Source organism: Pan paniscus, chromosome 4 (assembly GCF_029289425.2).
Source record: "Pan paniscus chromosome 4, NHGRI_mPanPan1-v2.0_pri, whole genome shotgun sequence".
Lineage (NCBI taxonomy): Eukaryota > Metazoa > Chordata > Mammalia > Primates > Hominidae > Pan > Pan paniscus.
Genome location: NC_073253.2, coordinates 171,203,790 through 171,228,194, shown reverse-complemented (window position 1 = coordinate 171,228,194; position 24,405 = coordinate 171,203,790). Strand labels below are relative to the sequence as shown.

Here is a 24,405-nt window from a genome sequence, read left to right as displayed (position 1 = left end):
GTGACAGAGCGAGACTCCATCTCAAAAAAAAAAAAAAAAAAAAAAACTTACTTTTTTAAAATTTAACTTTTAAGTTCAGGGGTACATGTGTAGGTTTGTTATATAGGTAAATTGTGTCACGGGGGTTTGTTGTACAGATTATGTCATCACCCAGGTATTAAGCCTAGTACCCATTAGTTATTTTTCCTGATCCTCTTCCTCCTCTCACCCTCCACCCTCTGATAAATTATTCCAATTTTATAAAGGATAAAATTTACCTGGTTTAAAAGTTTTGTGTTCAAGAGTTGTTTAGGACTTGTGTGCCTAACACAATAGTTACTTGTAGTGGGATTTTTAAGGAATCAGAGAGATTGATGGGGTTCAGGAGGATATTTATTAATTATTTAGGTGCACTGGCCCAGTCAGATTAATATTCAAAGGACTGGGATTATAGATTTGAGCCATCGCGCCCGGCCCTAAACTTTTTAATCATATAAGTTTTATGCTCTGTACAGTTCCTCCTGTTTCCACTTAATTTTACCTACTTAGCCAAATGCCCAGTAGTCATTTTATCCTTTGGATGTTTCAGGTAATCTCTCACCTTCTTCCAATTCTTTTTTGTTCATTAACTTTTTTCCACAGGGTCTTTAAATATATATGTGGCTCTGTACTTAATACTTCAGCTCCTCAGTCAACAAACTGTTCTTCAGTTCTTTTCCCTGTGACAAAATACATGCAATTCATATTTACAATCTGGCAAGTATAATTTCCTTTATACACTAGCCTATTTACAATTGATATTGTACAATCAAACTCCATTTAACACCATTTGATATTGAATTGCAGTAGTTTAAATGGGCAAACTTATTTGATCATATTAAATTTGAGTGCATATTTATTTTATGAAATTTGAACACTCCTTAAAATAGAGAATAATATCACATTTTAATTTGAAAACATCAATAGTTACTGAAAGCATTTTAACTATGAAAATATGTGTGTAACAGTTGCAAAGGCATGGAATCAATCTAAATGCCCATCGATGGTAGACTGGATAAATAAAACGTGGCACATATACACCATGAAATACCATGCAGTCATAAAATAACTAGATCATGTTCTCTGCAGGAACATGGATGGAGCTGGAGGTCATTATCCTTAGCAAACTAACATAGGAACAGAAAACCAAATACTGCATGTTCTCATTTACAAGTGGGAGCTAAATGATGAGAATATATGAACACATAGAGGGGAACAACACACACTGGGGCCTATCAGAGAGTGGAGGGTGGGAGGAGGGAGAGGAGCAGGAAAAATAACTATTGGGTACTAGGCTTAGTATCTGGGTGACAAAATAATCTGTACAACAAACCCCTATGACATGATTTCACCTGTGTAACAAACCTGCACATGTGCCCCTGAACTTAAGATGAAAGTTAAAATAAATAAATAGGCCAGGCGCAGTGACTCACATCTGTAATCCCAGCACTTTGGGAGGCCAAGATGGGCGGATCACAAGGTCAGGAGATCGAGACCATCCTGGCTAACACGGTGAAACCCCATCTCTACTAAAAATACAAAAAATTAACCAGGCGTGGTGGCGGGCACCTGTGGTCCCAGCTACTCGGGAGGCTGAGGCAGGAGAATGGCGTGAACCTGGGAGGCAGAGCTTGCAGTGAGCCGAGGTTGTGCCACTGCACTCCAGCCTGGGCGACAGACTGAGACTCTGTCTCAAAAAATAAATAAATAAATAAATAAAATAAAAAATAAATAAAAGAAAGTCTGAATAAAACGTGTATAAACAGCCTCCCAAAGTGCTGGGATTCCAGGCATGAGCCACCATGCCCGGCCAGCTAGCATAATATTTTTACATAATTTTTTGCTGGTAGAATTTTCACATGGCATTATGACAGTAGCACTTTCCTTGTGTAGGTATTTAAGATTGTGTGCTGAAAAATTAATAGCATAAACATACTTTAAATTAGATAGAGATGACTAAGGGGTGTCAAGAAAGGGAGGCAGAGCCCGGGGTGCAGGCCCTCCTCTCTTTGGGGACAAAGAGAAGTCAGGGCCAGGCCTCCTGGGCAGTTGCAGGCTGGCACGTCTGCCTTGCCCCCCACCTGGCCCCAAATTCCCCTTGTGGGACCTCAGGAGGGGCCCCGCTTCTACTCTGCTGGATGAGGAGTTCTTTCCTGCTGCCTGATGTTCTGGATCCTGAGCCCACACCCAGGCCCTGGCAGGGCTGAGTCTCCTCTCCCTGCAGCCTCCAAGGCCAGCAGGCCCCAGGCTTCAACTCTGTCCTCTACTGGACGACCCTCTGGTCAGGTTCCTGGACGTGCACGTGGGAAAAGATATGCACCCATGGGCATGTGTGTCCACATATGTGGAGACAGGTGTGTGCATGTGTGCATGTATGCAAGCGTGCAAGGTGCACCCATGTAAGATCCCCTACAGACGTTTTTCTCAGGAGAAGGCTATATCCCCCCATGGTGTCAGGTGTCCACTCAAGCTCCCCAAGGGTGGGGTGGAGAGACGGGAGAAGTGGTTCGGATTCTGGGAACTGCCATCTCAGATGGGCCTCGAGGCCGTTACAGAGCTGAGCTAGACATTCAGCTTGTGCACGTCAGCCAAGGTCTGGCCAGAGTGGTCCCTGGGAAGCGTGGGGAGGGGGCTATTCAGACCCACCCGCTTACCTCTTTATTCTCCTGGAAGACAGTCACGGGAGCTTGTTTGCCACCAAAAGTTCCACGCACCCCTCGCCCCCAGCCTCTCCCTCCTTATCAGTTCCCTTCCCTGGGTATAGGCCTGAGGGTGCAGCCTGGGTATCTGCTAGCCACAGAGATGGGACCATCTGCACCCTGGGGAGCTCCCTGTGGCCAACTGCAGGTTTGTCAGCCCCTGACGAGGGTGGGTGGCAGGCAGCACCTGGTCCCTTGGTCCAGGTTAGCTCTCCTGGGCTGGCTGCCCCTGCTCCCAGCCTCCCCCCACCACCTCCCCCTCAGCAGGCCGGCTCTGGACATAGTGGTTGGCTGAGTCTGAGCCAGACCCTGTCTTGGCAGCTCTCCATCCTGCCTGCGAGGGCGACTTCACTTTGACTTCATATCTGCAGAGTGATGTGCAGATTGCAGATTCAGCCCTGAGCCCCACCAGGTTCCAGGTTCCTGGTTCCTGGACGTGCACGTGGGACACAGCAAGGACACGAGCAGCTGGCCCGGGGGCACCCCAGGCTCAGGTTCCTGGGCCCTCCCACCCCAGGGCCGCATGGGCTTCCCTTCCTCCATCCCTCTGTGCCTAGATGCAGGCAGGACCTCAAGAGGCAGCTGGGGGATGGGGAGAGAAGAGAGGACTTTCCCCACAAAGGCCCCAAACCCACTTCCAACCTCAGCCCACAATCCCCCAGCGCAGGCCCCCTGGCTTCTCCTTGTGAGGTGAATATGTTCATGGCCATCATTTATTTGGGGGAAACTAGAGTCTTTGGGGCTCCAGTTCCTCTCTGCTGCCCGCTCTCCTCTGCCGCCCGCTCTCCTCTGCCGCCCGCTCTCCTCTGCCGCCCGCTCTCCTCTGCCGCCCGCTCTCCTCTGCCGCCCGCTCTCCTCTGCCGCCCGCTCTCCTCTGCCGCCCGCTCTCCTCTGCCGCCCGTCCCACATCCTAAGAGTGCGCCTGTGTAGAGGGGGGGGAAGGGCGCCCACCCTTACAGCTCCCTCCGTGAGGCTGAAAGGTGCCCAATTCTCCGATAGACCCGATGTATACAGTTTCCTTGAATAAACACAGAAATCGATCCTGTTACTCTTAAAGAAAGTTACGTTTGTTTCATCTGAGTTCCCTGAAACTTACCAGCCCAGGACCTGACAGTGAGAAGCCAGCCCCTCAGCCCCTATGATTGTCTAAGCCACCACCTGCTGCCGGGTGACCAACTCCTCTTCCTTGCCCCTCCCCAATTCCTGTTTTTCCACACATGGTTACATTTCTTCCTGGCTAGCCCTGCAGGACCCCCTGCCTATCCACTAACCTGGATGTTGAGAAAGGGCTCTCTTGGCCCCCTTCCCTGCCCAGCTCTTTCCGTCCTCCTGCCTCTGCCCGGTCCCCACCCCTTCCGCAGAGACCCAGCTCCACAGGGCCTGGGCCTCTGAAAAATCGCGGGGGTGGGGGGTGGTGCGCTCTACCAGGGGAACCTGGGGAGGCGGGGCGGTTCTCCAAGTCCCCTTGGTCGCACCCCCAGCCATTCCCGATCTTGCATACCCGCGAGGCTTCCCTGCCCTCTCTGTGCAGCCAAAAGAGGTAAATGCACGACTTGCAAGCTGGCGCACCAGGTGAAAAGAGCGGCTGCGCCTGCAGAGGTACGGGGACCCAGGCTACTGGTGGCCTTTCCAGCATGAGGTTTCGATCCTACCCGCGTCCTGCACCCTACTCCTGCTGGCACCCCGCTCCTACCAACGCCCTGCCCTGCCCGGTCCTAACCGCGCCCCGCCCCACCGGCACCCTGCTCCTACCGCTCTGCTCTACCCACACCCGGCCCTGCCAGCACCACATCTTACCCGCCCCCCGCCCCACGCCCCACGCCCCACAATCACCCTGCCCCTACCGCACTCCGTCGCATCCTCCCACGCGCCTCCAGGACCCCGATCCTACCCGCACCCCGCGCCTACACGCTTCTCCCCACCAGTACCCCGCCGTGCCGTGCCCCGTCAGCATCCTGCTCCACCCGGACCCCGCTTCTACCTGGGCCCTGCGTCATCAGCACTCAGTTCCTACCCACACTCTCCTCCTTCCTGGGCCTGGCCCAGCTGTCATCCTGCTCCTACCCACACCCCGCTCCTACCTGCGTCCAGCCCCGGAGCACCTAGCTCCTACATGGACCTTTCTCCTACCTGCTGCCCTGCCCGGCAGCACCACATCCTACAGGCGCCCCAATCCGCCAGCACCCAACTGCTACCAGTCCTACAGCACCCCATCCTACACATGCTCGCCCCGCCAGAACCCCAGTCTTACCCGCACTCCACTCCTACCCATGCCGTGCCCCGCCAGCACCCTGCTTCTACCTGCGTTGTGCTCCTTCCAGCGCCGTGCCCTGCCAGCACCCCATCCTACACATGCCTAGCCCAGCAATCACCCTACTCCTACTTGAACCCGGCTCCTACTCGCACCCCACTGCTACACATGCCCCACCACTCCAGCGCCAGCCCCTACCTGAACCCTGCTCCTACCCACACCCTGCCCTACCAGTACCCCATACCACCCATGCCCCACCCCACCAGCACCCCAATATTACCCACACCTAGATCCTACCTGCAACCTGCTCCTATCTGTGCCCCACCCCACCAGCACCCCAATATTACCCACACCTAGATCCTACCTGCAACCTGCTCCTATCTGTGCCCCACCCCACCAGCACCCGACTCCTAGGAGCACCCTGCTCTGACTCGCCCCCCACACCTACCCCCACCCCTGTCCCACCAGCACCCCACTCCTACTGGAGCCCATCCGCACTGCACCCTGGTCCTGCCTGCACCATGATCCTACCCCTGCCCAGCTCCTGCCCACTTGATGTCTTCAGACTATTAACGTTTAGACAACCACACAATCCGTTAGATCCATTCAAAATGTTTATTGATAAACTAAGTAATTTATGACGTGAAAGTCACACATAACATGTTGTGGGAAACTGAGGACTGGAGAGACAGATATGAGAGTACAGGAGGATTGTTTATTTTAGGTACACATTGGCTCAGTGGATTCGCATCCAAAAAGCTGAGCATTAAACAGAGCGGGGTTTTTGTAAGTGGACTTACAATAAATAAAACAAAAGCAGCTAATCATATGACAGGTCACATAATCTAGAGCATAGCACAACTTGTGGCCTTGCATAGCCAGTGGCCTTGTAGCTGCATTGAAAGAAAAACAGGAACTGGCTAAATACGGACATTTGTAAAACATAATCATGCTTAAGAAGGCTGGGGAAAGAGTAACAGCAAAATAAATTGTCTTTTTCTTTTTTTTCCTTCATCCTTGCTCTGGAAGAGGGGGTGTCTGGAGCCCATTCCTTTGGCCTTGGCTTCTCAAACAGCTTTATCTAATAACTGTCCTTGAAGTGAGCTGCTAAGCAGAGGAAAACTTGTTCTTTTCTTTTTAACCCTTGCCTTGCCTGTTACTTTTCTTGGAGTGAATAATTGCATATTTATTTTTAAATTTCTGCCTCACACAAACAAAATATGCTGGAATTTAATTTAAAATTAAAGAAAGAGATCTAGGAAATAAGTCACCAAATTCTCAAAAATACATTTATTAGAGTAACATGTAATTTTTAAAAGTAGTTTTAGACAAAACGTAGTTTTAGACAAATCAAGACAATTTTATTTATGGCACAGGAAATTCCATAGTCTTGTGCATAACACTTTACAATGAGAACTTTTGTTAACCAGGACACATTATTTTCTATGTTCATTTTTTTGACACATAGATTTATGTTTCCCTCCTAGACTTTCTTGCAAAAATGCCTGTTTGGGATTCGTCAGAGTACAGACAAAAAGGAAGGCTTGATCAGCATGTGGTGGATCTGAAGATTCAAAGAGGTGCCACAGCTCAAAAGTAGACATTTTGGCAAATGTGAAGAAGTGAGATTCAATGAAGATGATAAGAAATGAAAGGTGTTACCAAAAGTGAGTATGTATAGCTATGCTTGTCACACAAAGTAGGCTTTAAGTCAAAAAAGCACAAAAATAGAAAATAAAGGTCATTATAAAACGATAAAGAGATCAATTCAGCAAGAAGGTAGGACAGTTGTCAATGTAAACACCCTGACACAGGAGCCCCAGTTATTAAAGTAAGAGTTATTCGAGCAACAGACAGAGACAGACAATAATAGCTGGGGACTCCAACACCCACTTTCAGCAACAGACACACCCTCTAGGCAGAAAAGTAACAAAGACCAGACTGACTCCAAGAGAAGTCAAAGGGACCTCACAGGTAATTACAGAACATTTCACCCACCAACTGCAGAACGTGCATTCTTCTCATCAGCTCACAGAACATTCTCCAGGATAGACCACATTTTAGGCCACAAAACAAATCTCAAAAAAGCATTTAAAAAATGAAAATCATAGCAAGTATCTTCTCAGACCAAAGAGAAACGTTGGAAACTCTCCAGGTACATGGTATATAAATAATGGTAATGGTCAGTGAAAAAATCAAAAGGACAAAAACATTTCTTGGAAAAAAAAGGAAACAAGAGAGAAAAAATGCATATAGTAGGTGTTTTTGAAGTAAAAAATGCAGAACAATAAAATTCAAAGATACAATGAAAGAAACATTTTCTGAACTAAAAATTGATTTGAATATGTTTTCTTTCATTGGTAACAAAATGACTGGCAGGGAAAGGTGACGTCCCTGATTAGATAACATTTTTTTTTGAGACGGAGTCTTACTCTGCCACCCAAGCAATTCTCCTACCTCAGCCTCCCGAGTAGCTGGGATTACAGTCATGCGCCACCATGCCCAGCTAATTTGCTGTATTTTTAGTAGAGATGGGGTTTCACCATGTTGGCCAGGCTGGTCTCAAACTCCTGACCTCAGGTGATCCACCCACCTCGGACTCCCAAAGTGCTGGGATAGGTCTGAGCCACCACACCCAGCCGATTAGATAGGCTTTTAAAGCCGCAGCGGAAGGGGCAGCAATGTCTGTAACCAGTGGCCAAACGGTATTAAACTCCTGGGTTGTTTTGGGAGGAGTCACTACAACTACAGCCCAACTACATTTATTATGCCAGATAACACAGTGCTGGGGGGACATACTGGAGTTGACAAGATCCCCTGGGGGCACAAGTGGCAATGGCTGTGCACCAGTGGCTGGATATTCCTGAAAAATGAAATAGACATAAACTGTGGTCACCCAAGAAGATGTAGAATTAATGTACCAAAAAGCATTGATGAACATGGTCCGGCTCAACAGGAAAGCTGCAGGAATCATGTACACGTTCAATGCCCACGCAGCCATTGACATCACTGGTTCCAGGGTTTGGGAACAGGTACAGAATATGACCAGGCAGCAGAGGTGCTCTCTTTTTAAAAGTGCTTTCATGGGCAGGCATGGTGGCTCATGCCTGTAATCCCAGCACTATGGGAGGCCGAGGCAGGCAGATCACCGGAGGTTGTGAGTTCGAGACCAGCCTGAGCAACATGGAGAAACTCTGTCTCTACTAAAAATACAGAAAATTAGCCAGGCGTGGTGGCACATGCCTGTAATCCCAGCTACTCGGGAGGCTGAAGTAGGAGAATCGCTTGAACCCGGGAGGCGGAGGTTGCGGTGAGCAGAGATCGTGCCATTGCACTCCAGCCTGGGCAACAAGAGCGAAACTCAGTCTCAAAATAAAAAATAAAATAAAAGTGCTTTCACATATGACAGGCATTACCAATAGTAGTGTCAAATAGCAGTTGGTGTCTTTTCATTTTATGTATGTTTATCATATAAGTCTGATCTTTTTTTAGTGTCTTGAATGGTTTTCTGGAAAGACAGTATTGGCAAGTGGCACAGGATGGTATCCCAGTTGTAAGAGGGTTGCATGATTCCTTTGTCTTTGATTTGAAAAGCCTAGTCTTGGACCGGGCTCAGTGGCTCACGCCTGTAATCCCAGCACTTTGGGAAGCCCAGGCAGGTGGATCACAAGGTCAAGAGATCGAGACCATCCTGGCCAACATGGTGAAACCCCGTCTCTACTAAAAACACAAAAAAATTAGCTGGGAGTGGTGGTGGGTGCCTGTAGTCCCAGCGACTCGGGAGGCTGGGGCAGGAGAATCACTTGAACCCGGGGGGCAGAGGTTGCAGTGAGCCGAGATTGCGCCACTGCACCCCAGCCTGGTGAGAGAGTGATACTCCGTCTCAAAAAAAAAAAAAAAAAAAGAAAAAGAAAAGCCTAGTTTTGTCACTCAAGAGCGTCTCACACCCAGGACATTTTCTAGTACTGCATTCTGTTCAACACAGTAACTGCTTCACTGCGTAAAAAAACACTTTGAAGACAAAAAGGAATCTTTTTTTTTTGTAGTCTTCCTGATATTTACAGTAATACTATTAACTATTTATTGACAGGAAAAACGAGATATTTGCAATGTGATGTAATTAGGATTTTTTTTTTTTTTTTTTTTTGAGATGAAGTCTCACACTGTTGCCAGGGCTGGAGTGCAATGGCGCGATCTCGGCTCACTGCAACCTCCACCTTCCAGGTTCAAGCGATTCTCCTGCCTCAGCCTCCCGAACAGCTGGGATTACAGGCGCCCGCCACTACACCCAGCTAACTTTTTGTATTTTTAGAAGAGATGGGGTTTCACCATGTTTGCCAGGCTAGTCTCAAACTCCTGACCTCGTGATTCACCCGCCTTGGCCTCCCAAAGTGCTGGGATTACAGGCGTCAGCCACTGCGCCCGGCCGGTTTTTTTGTTGTTTTTTTTTTTGTTTTTTTTTGACCAAGTTTTGCTCTTGTTGCTCAGGCCAGAGGGCGGTGGCACAATCTCAGCTCACTGCCACCTCTGCCTCCCGGGTTCAAGCAATTCTCCTGCCTCAGCCTCGCTAAGGAGCTGGGACTACAGGCACCTGCCACCATGCCCGGCTAATTTTTATAGTGACAGGTTTTCGCCATGTTCGGCAGGCTGGCCTCCAACTCCTGACCTCAGTTGATCTGCCTATCTTGGCCTCCCAAAGTGCTGGAATTACAGGCATGAGCCACCGCGCCCAGCTGAAATTAGATGTTTTTTAGTGTAACAAGGAATTGCCTTCCAAAATGAAGTTCATGTATTATGCTCATTTGCAATATATAATTAACTGTGCAAAATGATTTTTAAATATAGTCAATAACAAAGATTGTTCTGTATATGGTAGTGTTTAATACCTTTTTTTTTTTTCCCCCTGAGACGGAGTCTCACCTGTAGCCCAGGCTGGAGTGCAATAGCATGATCTCGGCTCACTGCAACCTCCTCCTCCTGGGTTCGAGAAATTATTCTGCCTCAGCCTCCCAGGTAGCTGGGACTACAGGCATGTGTCACCACACCCAGCTAATTTTTTATTTTTAGTAGAGATGGAGTTTCACCATGTTGGCCAGGCTGGTCTTGAACTCCTGACCTCAGGTGATTCTCCTGTCTTGGCCTCCCGAAGTGCTGGAATTACAGGAATGAGCCACTGCATCCGGCCAATACATTTTTTAAAATCTTGTATATTGATTTCAGGCCTGTTTTCTTAACAGTAGCAGCTATTTCGCCTAATTCTGAGCAGTGTTTTGTTCTCTGGGCCAGTAGGATTTTATGCATGCTTTTTGTGATCTGTGTTCAAAATCTGGATTGCCAACATTGCAGCTCCAATGTAAGCTTGTTATTCAAATAAATATTTAATTTTTAAACTTGCTCCTGTATGGCTGGGTGCAATGGCTTATGCCTGTAATCCCAGCATTTTGGGAGGCTGAGGTGGGTGGATCACCTGAGGTCAGGAGTTCGAGACCAGCCTGGTCAACATGGTGATACCTTGTCTCTATAGGTTCAAGCGATTCTCCTGCCTCAGCCTCCCATGTAGCTGGGATTACAGGTGCCAGCCACCACACCTGGCTAACTTTTTGTATTTTCAGTAAAGACAGGGTTTCACCATGTTGGCCAGGCAAACTCCTGACCTCAGGTGATCCACCCTCCTCGGCCTCCCAAAGTGCTGAAATTACAGGTGTGAGCCGCTGCTCCCAGCTGGGATACACATATTTAAAGTTGTTACCAAACTTCAAGGATCAAAGAAAGATTCCTAAGGAGGGTACATCTGAGAAAAGAAAAAATTCTGTTCAAATAAATATTTTTCTGAGAGTTTTCCACAGCAATGTTTAATGCTAGAAAAAATGGAATAATATGACACATATGTGTGTATACTGTACATATAACTAAAGACATATACAATGGTCTGAAATTACAATGCACAAAGCCAATAGCATTCGTTACTTCTGAAAACTGTACTGGAATTGAAAAGAAGACATTGGTCTCGTGTAAAATTTTAATTTTTTAAGCAGAATATGAAACAATGTTAATAATCACCACCGCAACAATAAGAACAATGCTGAAGCAACCTCTTCCAAGTTATCAGGACAAGACCATGTGATCCAAACAGGTATGTTTGAGTTGTTTTTTAAGTAGAAGGAAGCAAACCTCATTTTCAAATATACAAGGATAGACCCATCTCATGAAATAATTTTGATAAGCAAGAAATGACTGGAGAAGCCATGACTTTTAAAAAATTGATGGTAAGCAACCAATCCATTATAAAATTGTTAGACGATTATAAAAATGGTTATAGAATTACATGCTGTAATTCCTGAAGGAGGAATATGGTGGGTGAGTTCTTATATATGTAACATTGATAAATGTGAATGATGTCTTACAATTTAAAGTATGCCAAAAGAAGTAATGTGTTTTTGATAGTGTTATCAGATTAGATTCTTCCAGAAAGGTTGAAGGATCTTTCTGAAAGATTCGAACATTAAACAAACCAGAGAATAAGGTAATAGATAGCCATTGTAGGTTCCTGGATGGTATGGCAGATTATATTACTCTCAAGAAGCATTTGTTCCCTCCCCACCCCCAACGCCGCCTGCATGTACTACCCCATTTCATTAATGTTGGACTTGACCAGGTGACTTTCTTTGCTCAATGTAGCATTAGCAGACTTGGTTCTGCCATTACTGTTACAAGAATAACGGAAAGCTGACCATTCTTCTTCTTTAGTTCCAAAAGTAAAAATAAAATGAGTGTTAAGAGACAGAATACAAGCCACAGACTAGGAGAAAATATTTGCAAAACACATGTCTGATAAAGGGCTTATATCTAAACTAGACAGAAAATTCTTAACAATTAAAAAACAATTTAAAAGTGAGAAAAAGATCTGAAGAGACATCTGAACAAAGAAAATACACAAGAGACAAATCAGCAAATAAAAAGATTCTCAGCCAGTTGCGGTGGCTCATACCTTTAATCCCAGAACTTTGGGAGGCCAAGGTGGGCAGATCACCTGAGGTGAGGAGTTTGACACCAGCCTGGTCAACATGGTGAAACCCTGTCTCCACTAAAAATATAAAAATTTGTTGGGAGTGGTGGCATGTGTACACCCAGTGAGCCACCGCACATGGCCCAGATTAAATACTTCTTTAGAACATGGATTAGAAATGGGTCATCAGAAATTGTTTTTACTTACATATGAAGAATTCCAATCTTCAAAAAATTTTAGAACTCAATCAGAACTTGAGAACTTCTTTCAGTAGGTGCTGTGATTCAATAACCAGAATTCTGCTTTACTTTATAGTTACACAAGTATTTCTGTCATTTTCCTACTAAATTACATGAAGGGGGTTGTCTGCTTATGAGCTGCACCACCGAGCAGCATGCCTATCAGTGAGAAGGTGCCTGACAATTCTCAGTTGAAATGTCCTGACCAAGTTCCCCCAGAAATTTGTGAGTATTCAACTGTATTAAAACTAAATATATTGTTTTTAATGACAAATAGTCACTATTTAGTAAAATGATTACTGTGCTATAATAGAACAAGTCCTTAGCCCAAAATTAAATGGCCACAGATTGACATATGCATAAAGCTTATCAACTATCACATAACACATTTTAACAAAAATCAAGAAGAGTAATAGATGATGTCTTCTTCTTTTTCTTTTGTGAGACAGGGTCTTGCTCTGTCACCCAGGCTGGAGTGCAGTGGCACAATCATGGTTCACTGCAGCCTCCACCTCCTGGGTCCAAATGATCCTCCAACCTCAGCCTCCCAGGTAGCTGGGGTCTCAGTCGCATGCCACCATTCCCGCTTCGTGTGTGTGTGTGTGTGTGTGTGTGTGTAGAGTCTGGTCTCAAACTCCTGGGCTCAAGCAATTCTCCCTTTGGCCTCCCAAAATGCTAGGATTACAGGCATGAGCTAAATCGTACCAAAGAAATTATATTTTAAAAGTAAAGTCAAAGGTAGAATTTAAGAACAAAGGAATTCTATTTCTATACTTACTAGTCCCAGGTAGACAAACAACACGGCCTTCCTCAGCCTCTACCTGAGTCGTTTCAGATGAGTGTGAGCCATGAGAAATCAGAGCTGTTATTTTCTGGTTGAAACTGACACTTTAGGCTACTGTTTTCATTTGCCTGTTGAAAGAATAACTTAGCTGTATTAATCATTTAAATTAAAATTAAACATTTGAAGGGAAAACATGGGGAGCAGAAAACATCTACCTCACTCAAGGAGGCAGGTAATCAATGTAAAAGGAATGAGAAAAATCACCATTGGAACCACGGGTGTAATCCATGTTTCCAAGAGGCTTCAGCAATGACGCTGAAACCAGCTCGTGAAGGTTGCCGGGGAATAAGATGTTCACAGTGCTTTGATGTCTCATCCCACAGATGACTAATAACAAAAGGGAAAAGCTACCCTCACAAGGAGATGTCCAGTTGACACTATCTCAACCAAAATTATTAAACATAGCATCAGCAATCGTGGGACAAACAGACGCAAACATCTCCTGGTGTGAGGCGGTAAGTACGCAACACTGCCTAATCTGAATTAGGCATTATTCCCTGTTTAATCTGGATCCATTCATGAGAACACTGTTTAATCTGTATTCTTGCCAAAATGCTCAATCTATTCTAGTCAGAAGAAAAAAGCAACCAGATATATCTAGATTATGGGTCACTCTACAAAACAAAGAGCCTAGATTTTTCAAAATGTTTCATGTATTGAAAGAACTACTCCAAAGTAAAAGAATAGAGAGATGTGACAACCAAAGGCAAGGTTAATCTTTGATTAACCTGTGGATCTAAAACAAAAATAAAGAACATTTTGGAGACAATTAGGTAAATCTGAATATGGGCTGTACATCAAATTACTGTATTATAGTTAGATGGTAGAACTGTAATTACATAGAACATGTCATTATTCACAAGAGATAAATGCTGAAGTGTTGGGGTAAAACACCATGCTCTTTGCAACTTACTTTCAAATGATTCAGAGAAGAAAGTACTTACGGAAAGAGAAAGAAACTGCAAAAGGTGGCAAATGCTAGCCACTGGTTGATCTGAATGAAGAATATGCAGATGTCTATTGTTTTGCATTTTAATTTTCTGTAGGCAAGGGAAAGATAGGAAGGAGGGAAGGTGCAGGCATTTCTTATCAATTCATACCTGTAAAAAACAGAGTTAAAAGAAAACCAAAGGCTTAAAATTCATGTAAACATCCAGTGAGATCAATAGTGATTTTCTGTCAAATTTCTGAAAAGCCATTAAGACTGTAACATACCTGACTAGGGTCACCTGTAGGTAACTTAAAGTACTTTTTCTGGAGGTTCCAGTCCTTCTACTTCGTATGTTTTATTCCATCATTCCTGGAATTGCCAGTTGTTCAAAATAAACCTCTAAATGATCATCGTAAGACATTTCATCATCAATATCATCCTTTCATAAAATTAAGAAAAAATAAAACAGGCTCTAAGGCAGTGACTAAACAATAAATAATTTGTAATAAAAAGGGCTGAGATATAAATGAGTCAATAAAATTAAGAAAAAATAAAACAGGCTCTAAGGTAGTGACTGAACAATAAATAATTTGTAATAAAAAAGACTAAGACATAAATGAGTCAATAAAATTAAGAAAAAAATAAAGCAGGCTTTAAAGTAGTGACTAAACAATTTGTAATCAAAAATACCCATCAGACATAAATGAGTCAATAAAGTATACAATTTTTTTTTTGAGATAGAGTCTTGTTCTATTATCCAGACTGAATGCAGTGGTGTGATCTCAGCTCACTGCAATCTTCACCTCCCAGGTTCAAGCCATCCTCCCACCTCAGCCTCCCGAGTAACTGGGACTACACGCGTGCACCACCTCGCCTGGATAATTTTTGTATTTTTTTTTGTAGAAATGGGGTTGTCCCATGTTGTCCAGGCTGGTCTTAAAGTCCTGGACTCAAGCATTCCACCTACCTTGGCCTACCAAAGTGCTGGGATTACAGGTGTGAGCCACCTCGCCTGGCCTGTTTTTATACTTGACATGAGAAAACTGTTATAACTTCAGTCAATTATAAGTCATTATAAAAAAATATTTAACCTCTTTGAGAGGACAGGACAGAAAGATCCTGACACGTTATCAAAGCTTAGGGTAGGATAAATGTGCCATCACAAATGAATGGGGAAGAGAGCAGGCCCTTCCGAAAATGGTGTGGCAAATGGTTACCTCTATCAAAAAAGTACAGACGAGCCTATCCTAAGAGAAGTAAAAGGAAGAAAGGGAGGAGAGAGAGAGAGAAAGAGAGAAAAAGGGAGGGAGGACACTGTGGAAGGCTTCAATGTTGTAATACCCAGCTCAGCAAGAATAAGATAAACCAAGAGCTCTCAGTCATGGTCTAAGCTGGCACTGGCTTTTTTTTTTTTTTTTTTTTTCCGAGGTGAAGTCTCACTCTGTCACCTAGGCTGGAGTGCAGTGGCGTGATCTCGGCTCACTGCAAGCTCCACCTCCTGAGTTCACACCATTCTCCTGCCTCAGCCTCCTGAGTAGCTGGGACCACAGGCACCTGCCACCACATCGGGCTAATTTTTTGTATTTTTAGTAGAGACGGGGTTTCACCGTGTTAGCCAGGATGGTCTCAATCTCCTGACCTCGTGATCCGCCCGCCTCGGCCTCCCAAAGTGCTGGGATTACAGGCGTGAGCCAGTGCGCCCGGCCTACCTTTTTAGAGGTTAATTTTGCAATTAACATAAAGAGTTTCAAAAACACTCGTCACCTTTGACTTAGCCATTTCACCTCCAATAATCTAGCATACTAAAACACTCTAAGATCAGATACATTTAGGTCAATAATTCTTTATCCACCAATTACACAATCCAAAAAAATTTTTTAAACTCTTTTGGCAGCAAAAGCTGTCCTCAATAAATGTGATACTATTTGTAGTTTCTATTTATACCACTCAGCTGGCCTTCAAAGCCATGCATACTTTTAATGTAAGTAGCCCCAGCCGACTTCTCTGGGCTTATTTACCAACGCAGCCTCCCACAGATGCTGTAAACCTGACACAGAAAGCCCCTGGCTGTTCCCCAGACACTGCCCACATACCTCACAGCAGCGCCTTTGCTGATACTGTTTCTGCTTCCTGACACGCCCTCCTTCTCGCACGTCTAAGGCCTGGCACAGGCCCCATCTCTTTTCGTAAAGCTTCAGCCATACCTGCCTCAGAGGTAAATTTCTGACCCCCATGATTCCCAGGCACATTTTGGTGCACTGGGTGTACACAACACAATCTGAAATGTGGTTCTGCATCTCTTCTTTGCACCTGGCTGAGGTCTCAGAGAGCAGAGGCTAAATATTTCGTGGCTCCCTCAATTTCTAAACACAGTGCTGTATATTGAGTGGCACCTCTAGGTGACTACTTTGTACCCTAAATGTTAAACTGAGGGATGAGTGAAACCATATCAGGATTAATAAATAAATACATTCTTGAATTCCATCACTTAATAGAAGTGGCCATTTGAATGCTGGCAGGTAGGAAGAAAAGAGGAGGAGAAAGAACCCCAAAAGTTGGCATCATAACTACTGCCACAAGAAAGGAGAATCAAGCAGATTGGTAAGGTAAAGACCAGGGAAACACAGGTCACTGCAGGACTGAAGAATCTTCCAAGCTTGTCAGTAATGTAAGTTTCTCATTTTCCAATAAACTAGTGTGGCATAGGTCACTGTTTAGAGTCTTGTCTTCAAAATGTTTTCCAGCATCAAGGAAAACAATCTACAAGAAACAAAATGGTGAGAAAAAGCAGCACACTCACGGCTCTGAAGAGCACAGCATAAGGCTACAAAAAGGACCAAGCACCTTCTCAACCTGCAATGTGCTCTGTGTCTGTAAATCACAAGTTAGATGATGAAGGGCTGGTAGTTTCCCATGAATTAATAACTTTCCTTCTTGCCCCCGTGTTATCTCCCTCACCTGACCCCCCCCCAATAAAACATCCTTAAAAGGCTCCTCTCAAATTCCTTGCAAATATTAGGCTCCTCTCAAATTGCTTGCACATGCTTGGAGAAGCTCACAGTGGTTAGTACACTCATACACAACTGAACTTGAGCGACACAAAGCTTACAAGACAGCAAAGACAACAGCAAAGCTGGGCCCAGCAGCCATCACCTAAAGAACTCTTCACTCATTACATTGGAGCAGGTGATCTCTCTGGAACCAGGAACCACAGAACCCTGAAGGACACGGAGCTGGTGGCTAAGGATTCAAGGCCTGCAGTGAAAATGTAACATTTCCCTCCAAGTGCTTATTTCTGCTATAAACTGGTTTAGTTTTGCAATGAACAACTAGATTTCTAACTGATATTCACGTTAATAAACTTTTCTTTTTTAAGACAGGGTCTTGCTCTGTCACCCAGGCTGGAGTGCAGTGGTGCAGTCATGGCTTACTGGAGCCTCAACCTCCTAGGCTCAACCAATCCTCCTGCCTCAGCCTCCCAAGTAGCTGGGGCTACAGATGGATGCTACCATGCCCAGCTAATTAAAGGATTTTTTTTTTGTAGGGATGAGGTCTCACTATGTTGCCCAGGCTGGTCTTAAACTCCTGGGATCAAGCAATCGTCCTGCTTTGGTCTCCCAAACTGCTGAGATTACAGGTGGTAGCCACTGCACCAGGCCATTAACATTTATATATGTAAAATACATACAGAATGTAAATCACCACAAAACATAAAAATACTCCATATTGATGTAACTTACCATACTATGGATTTATTTTTAAAATGAGGTAAAAGTCATTAAGAAAATGAAAGCACAAAAGAAGTCTATCAAAATTACAAAAACTTAAAACTGAGTAAACAAAACTTCAGAAAGAATGAAAACAATTGGAAAATAACTTCAAGAAAAAAATGTAAAATGGAAACAATACAAGAACAATTTGTGCCCTCTGAAAAACAGAGGCTAAAGTCAGAATTTTTTTGTTCTTTTTTTTTTTTTTGAGACAAAGTCTCACTCTGTAGCCAGGCGCTGGGGTGCAGTGGCATGATCTCAGCTCACTGCAACCTCTGCCTCCTGAGTTCAAGTGATTCTCCTTCCTCAGCCTCCCAAATAGCTGGGACTACAAGAGTGTGCCACCACGCCTAGCTAATTTTTGTATTTTTAGTAGAGACGGGGTTTCACCTTGTTGGCCAGGCTGGTCTTGAACTCCTGACCTCAGGTGATCCACCCACCTCGGCCTCCCAAAGTGCTGGGATTACAGGCATAAGCCACCACGCCCAGCCAGGAAAGTATTTAAAAACAAATTAAGCAAAGATTATAAAAGTTTTTGGAGTAACACATTTCCCGAAATGATCACGATCCACATCAAGTCTGAGCCATGTTGACATCCCCACATCGGGGCCCTTCCTGGTGTTCGAGGAATCTGCAACACAGACAGAGGTGCAAGGGTCACTCGGGAGGCACAGAAGTAGAGGGAGGAGGGGCTCCCTGGGATGTGTGTGCAGGTCTCAGAGACCTCCTTGGGCCCTGGAAGGTGACCTGGGGCCCCTGAGCTCCCCACAATCAGGTCTACTCAGATATCAAGGCACTGAGCCCTGTGTGCTGCTCTCTGCTGAGGGGTTATCTGTCCACAGAGAGTGTCTGTGAGTGTCATGGAGGAAGAACTGAACCTGGGCGCTCACACGGGCACCTTCAGGGGGCTGGTTCCCCGGAGGGTAAAACAGACACAGAGAAACGGGGGAATTTCAAGCATACCAGGATCAACAGGCAGAGTCCCATGCCCCTGGGCCCTAAGAGGAGCAGGAGGTCTCATGACACAGGGTGGGGGTGGTGACCCTGCCTTGCCACCCAGATCATCTGTGCCATCCAGACAGAAGAGCTGCACATTGAACATGCATAGCTTCCTGGAGAAGAGCTGCACGTTGAACATGCATAGCTTCCTGGAGAAGAGCTGCACGTTGAACATGCATAGCTTCCTGGAGAAGAGCTGCACGTTGAACATGCATAGCTTCCTGGAGAAGAGCTGCACGTTGAACATGCATAGCTTCCTGGAGAAGAGCTGCACGTTGAACATGCATAGCTTCCTGGAGAAGAGCTGCACGTTGAACATGCATAGCTTCCTGGAGAAGAGCTGCACGTTGAACATGCATAGCTTCCTGGAGAAGAGCTGCACGTTGAACATGCATAGCTTCCTGGAGAAGAGCTGCACGTTGAACATGCATAGCTTCCTGGAGAAGAGCTGCACGTTGAACATGCATAGCTTCCTGGAGCACATCATTGTTATTGCCTAATAAGACCTGGTCTTTCTAGCATCCCCACCGGACTTGTCTTTGCTTTGTAATTTTTAAAATTATGCTTTGGTAAGACACAAATTTCTCATGTTTGTATATTCTAGCATAAAAGGGTTACAGAAGACATACATTTGAAAGAGTGAAAAACAGTGTATATGTACACACACACACACATTCATATGTGTACCTTATTTCAAGATTGGAAAATATATTTAAAAAACAGAGGCTCGCTAAATCATGTCCTCAAACCCTCCCAAGTGAGCATGGCCCTGAAATGTCTTCAAGGGTTTGTTTTGTTGGCATTTGGCCCAAGCCAGTGCCCTCTACATACAGAAGCCTCCAACCTCATCTTGAAAAATGGGGCCATGAGGCCACCCCAGGCCCCCACAGAGGCTGAAGGACCCCTGGAACTGGAGGCCCCCAGACCCCCCAGAGGCTGAAGGACTCCTGGGACTGGACACATTTCAGTGCTTCTTGGATCCTGCCGTGTCCCCTGCTTGACACCAGGACCTACTGAGGGCCTGCTGGCCCGCAATACTGGGTCGGGTGGGCTGCTCGCTTGTGTGACAAGGAGCCTGGGGTGCCTCCATCCCTCTCACACCTTTCCCAGGAGGCCTGAACCAGGGGGATTCATGTCAACCCTAGTGTCTCCTCAGGATGAACTAGTGATGCTCCCTGTTGTCCTCAAGGGGCTGGGAGGACAGAGCTAGGTCCCCCCAAATGAGATGTTGGTGAGCTGAAGAGTTACTGCAGACAACACAGTGCAAAGCCCTTGGAGTCCTGCACATGGGGGTGCGACCAGCACCTCAGTGTCTCCCTCACTAAGCAGCCTGTGGAGGGCTCAGCCCAGCAGGCTCAGGGGCTGCTATGGAGTGGGTGTCTGTTTCCTGGAGCATGTTCTCAGGGCATCCTTCACTTACCTTCAGAGGTCTCTAAAATATATTAAAAATGTCCCAACATTTCAGGACATTCCACCGGCTTTTCTTGCTGGGCTTCCTGGTTTTCTTCTTGGGCTTTCTGGTTTTCCTGATGGGACAACAAGAAAGTGAGCGTAGCCAAGAAGAACATGGGCACATGCCTACTTCCCTCATCATTCTGTCCACTGCACACTCACACTTCCTCTTCCACTTTGGTCTTTTCTGTTGCTTCTTCTGCAGGTGCAGAGGAAGGACTTGCTGACATCTGTGAGGAAGAGAACAATTGTGCATGTCCAGAGACGCCAGTGCAGGAAAAGACCTATCTGTGAAGGCGGTGCCCAGAGCAGAACCAGATGTCACTGGGGGGTCCCTCCAGCAGGGTGGGGTCCAGCTCTTCTGACCCCAGCCCAGCCCCCTCCCCTGGACCCTGTAGGGTTGTTCAGCAAGATTCGAAGCTGCAACCTGGGGGCCAGTAAACAGGGCAATGCCAAGGCAGTGGGCAGGAGGGCTGGAGAGGGATTTTATCGACACTGAAGACCCGAGGACCTCAACTGTGGGATGAGACCAGGTCCTTCAGGAGAACAATCACAAGAGAGGGAAAGAGGAAAAGGACTAGAGCTAAAAAAGCTCATGAGTCAGAAAGAGGATAAAAGACAGCCAGCATATAAGAGGAGATCAATTACCTGCTGGTGGCTGCCTGTAATGGTGGAGTCTTCCAATTCTGTGAAGCAAGCATCAGAATGTCCGGAGGAGCAGCGGTGATGGGGTGGCCATAAGAAGGAAACGGGAGAGTTAGAGTCGAGAGAACCACTCAGACCCCGCTGTCCTGGGGCTGTGGAGCCAACCCCAGAGCCTCTGATGTGCTCATTTCTGGAGCCTTCTCCACAGCCTGTATCATTTCCTCTGTGCTATGAGGGAGGGACCTCTGACTTTCCACGTACTTTCCCAGCCCTCACATTCCATAACTGAGCCAAGGGAGGGGAAGCCGTGTCATTCTGTTCCTCCAAGAGGCAGCCGCCCTCTTCACAACGTTGTGCATGACGTGGAATTCCCTCCCTTCTCTTCCTGTAGGGCCTGTTTCTGTTCCCTCATGAATCCCATTTCCTTTCTCCCTGTGGACCTCCACCAGTCCTATTGTTCTCCAATATAAGAACACTGGAAAGAAGGTCAAGGCTGCACTGCCAGGGCCTCCAGTCAACCCATGGATCGCACCCTGGGTCGGCAGCACCTCCCACAGGCCTGGGGTTGTGTTGGGGCCTGCGGGAGGTGATGATGGCCGATGTCACTTATACAGTGACTGTTCTATGCCTGGAATGACCTTAGAGACTTGGAAAATATTCAGCCCTCAAAAGAATCCCAGCAGCTTCTGAATATTTGGAAACAATGGAACAGAATTCAAGGTAAAGCCCCTTGTCCCAGTTGCCTTAATCTGCAGGTGAGGCCAGCAGTTGCCAGCACAGAAATGAGGGGACCCTCCCAGGGTTTGCCTGAGCTGTGGGAAGACTAGGAGGGAAGGTACCTGGAAGACCTGACACAGAGAACAATCTGGGCCTGACTGGAGTGTGGGGAGAAGGACAAGGCTGCTGAGCCAGAGAGGAGGGTGTGACAAGACAAGTGACCACTATGCCAGCTGACCAGAGGCTCTGCCCTTGGCCCAGTGGATTCCAGGGACCAGGCTACAGGGAGGGTGAGAGCCACTGCCTACAGCAACACAGCAGCCCCTCCACACATATCCCTTAGGATTCCTGCCAGCCACAGAGGGCCCTAAGCAACAGCTGGACTTGGGCCTCTCCAGTGAAAGCCAATTTAGGTTTCATTCAAAGCACAGGGATTTGGGATTGGATGGGATTGGGTGAGGAGTGGAGGCCAAAACTGTGCTCAATCATGTGTTCTGCCCTCAGGACTCCAGGATGCTGGGGCACACGTAGGAATCCCAGAGGAAGGATTCCCTATGTCATCCGACCCAGGGAGCACCCTTAGAGCAGGAGCAGACAGTGAGGACAGGACAGGAAGGTGCTGTTGCAGGTCCCGAGAGTGTAGAGAAAGACAGTGGGCTCCTTTCACCTCCTGGCACACGTATGAAGGACTTTTGTCTTCAGGATCATGTAGCGCCTGTGTGGGGCTGTGTCCCACCCCACACTCAACTTTACACCTGCATACTCATCTTGTGATCTCTATTCACAAAAAAATGCGACCTCATCAAAACCCAGGGCTCTGGTGCTTGCTGTGGCAAAGGCAGGAATGATCTGGTCTTCTGCAAAATGTAATCTTTAAACACCAGAGCAAGAAATGATGGTGACATACACAACTCGCACAAAGCCCACGAGAACAAAACTCTTAGGACTTTCTCATTAAGATACAAAAAAATCCCAAGTCAGACTTCTACACCTGTTTCATATTTAGTCACTTCACTGATCCCATCCTAGGCTCCAAAACAAGTGTAACCCAATTCCCAAGAACCCTGTCTCACTGGTCAACCCTGGAGTGTTGGTCCCTACCTGACCAGTCTATTTCCTCCTGGATGGATCCAGAGGTGGTGCCCATGAGCCCATGTACAGAGACACAAACATTAGCACTACTGCTCTGTCCACTGTGATTCTCCCTGGGCTCTGTGAACTCAGGGGCCTTTATGAAGGCACTGCTCACAGTTGTGAGCCTTCAGGTAAGACAGAGGACCTGAAATAATCCCTTTCAACTGTTCACCGACACTGGCTCATAGCATCTCTTACCTCCAATCTGAGAACCTGAGATTCCAGCCTTGATGCAAATGCACTGAGTTAGGTGGGTGCAGAGAACAGAACCTGGGCCAGACTCACAGCAGCTGCTTCCCAGGTGATTCTGGGAGAATGGAGATGCTCTCTTAAGAGTAGACTTTTGGCAACTGGGAACTTCTAGCATGGCTCTTGTGAGGAGGTTATGACTTTTTTCATTTATTTTAACATGAATGGGCACATATGCCACTGAGGACCATACTGGAATGCACAGGTCTAAACCCAAAGATGAGGAAGATGTGACTCTCCCCCGTGGTGATTCCTGGCAGAGTGGTTTGCTGCTCTGATCTGATCATTCATGGATGGGTACTTCAGGGGCACAGGAACAAGCTCCAGGCCTCCTGTGAAGTGCAGGGATGCCACAACAAAAATTAAAAAGCCTGGTCCAGCAAAGGAGGACTCGTAAACAGAAAAACAGCCTCTTCTGCAAGGAGAAAAGCTGAACCAAAGTAGCCAGGGTAGAGATGAGGGGGACACTTCATTGACTTCAGGAGCCCACCCTATTCTCCTGTGACCTTGGATCAGAATCCACTCAGGTTTCTAAATTACTGTGAGAAACAACAGATTGAAGGAGATGAGCAGGAAGCCTTTTCACACTGGTGCTGGATCTCAACAAAGGGTTTGGAAGCATTGGAACATTACTGGGGCCCAAGATGGGCTGCCCAGGGCTAAGCTCTGGGATGAGAAGGAACGAGGAGGACATAGTCCTTCCCCTCCGTGACCAGCCATGGCCAGGATTCATCTACACATAAGTAAAGCAAAACAGAGTTTCGGACTAACAATTCCAAGACTATCTTAGAGAAAAAGGCAAAGTGATGTCTTATACGTCACACAGGAGAGTTGCAAGGACCACCTGGACTCTGGAGCAGCCCCTCTCCCTTTGCTGAGTTCACCTTGCACTGAAGCAGGGTCCGTTCTCACCTCCCCTGCAACTAGTGTAGGGCAGGTATCCTGCCTGATGATTATTTCATTAAATACAATAGAATATGCCACTGATTATTGTCTGCTTTTGAAAAGAAGCTGAGGAATGACTTCACCATTCTAGACCAAAAGCCTGAGGACTGTGTGTGTTTTACATTAATGATGACACTAAAGCCCACTGTGCAATGTACCTACTCAAACAAACCCTGGGGTAGCTGACCATTGAGACCATCTGATAACGATAGTGTTTAGGATCTGAATAGCTTTTCATTCTCCCACATGCACACAGAATTGCTGGAATAACTTGGCCTAGCAAGAAATTATACCAGGGCTTTGTGACAAATTCAGTGTAGTAGCTCATGCCATTAACCTTCCACTCATCCCCGAGTTCACATGTGCCTCTTCCACTTAAAAGACCAAGAGCTTGGGAAATTCAACTCTGCAGCATGTCCACCTGAGGACTGGGGATATTAAACTTATCTTCAGGTACAGCTGTGGTGGAGGATGAATGGATTGATTTATGCAAACTGTGCAGTGGT

The 24,405-nt window shown here is 46.3% G+C and overlaps 1 pseudogene across 1 annotated transcript in view; it reads right to left on the bottom strand.

The window, feature by feature from the left end:
- Nucleotides 1–11,917: 11,917 nt before the first annotated feature.
- Nucleotides 11,918–24,405, bottom strand: part of LOC117980483 (protein FAM153B) — a 35,231-nt pseudogene continuing 22,743 nt past the window's right edge. The window contains exons 17-25 of the transcript XR_008625511.2: nt 20,858–20,895; nt 20,372–20,439; nt 20,178–20,283; nt 17,729–18,389; nt 14,273–14,427; nt 14,002–14,157; nt 12,992–13,125; nt 12,182–12,251; nt 11,918–12,052 (exon numbers count right to left, since the gene is read on the bottom strand). The product of XR_008625511.2 is annotated as a protein FAM153B (transcript). The remainder of the gene's footprint in view (nt 12,053–12,181; nt 12,252–12,991; nt 13,126–14,001; nt 14,158–14,272; nt 14,428–17,728; nt 18,390–20,177; nt 20,284–20,371; nt 20,440–20,857; nt 20,896–24,405) is intronic.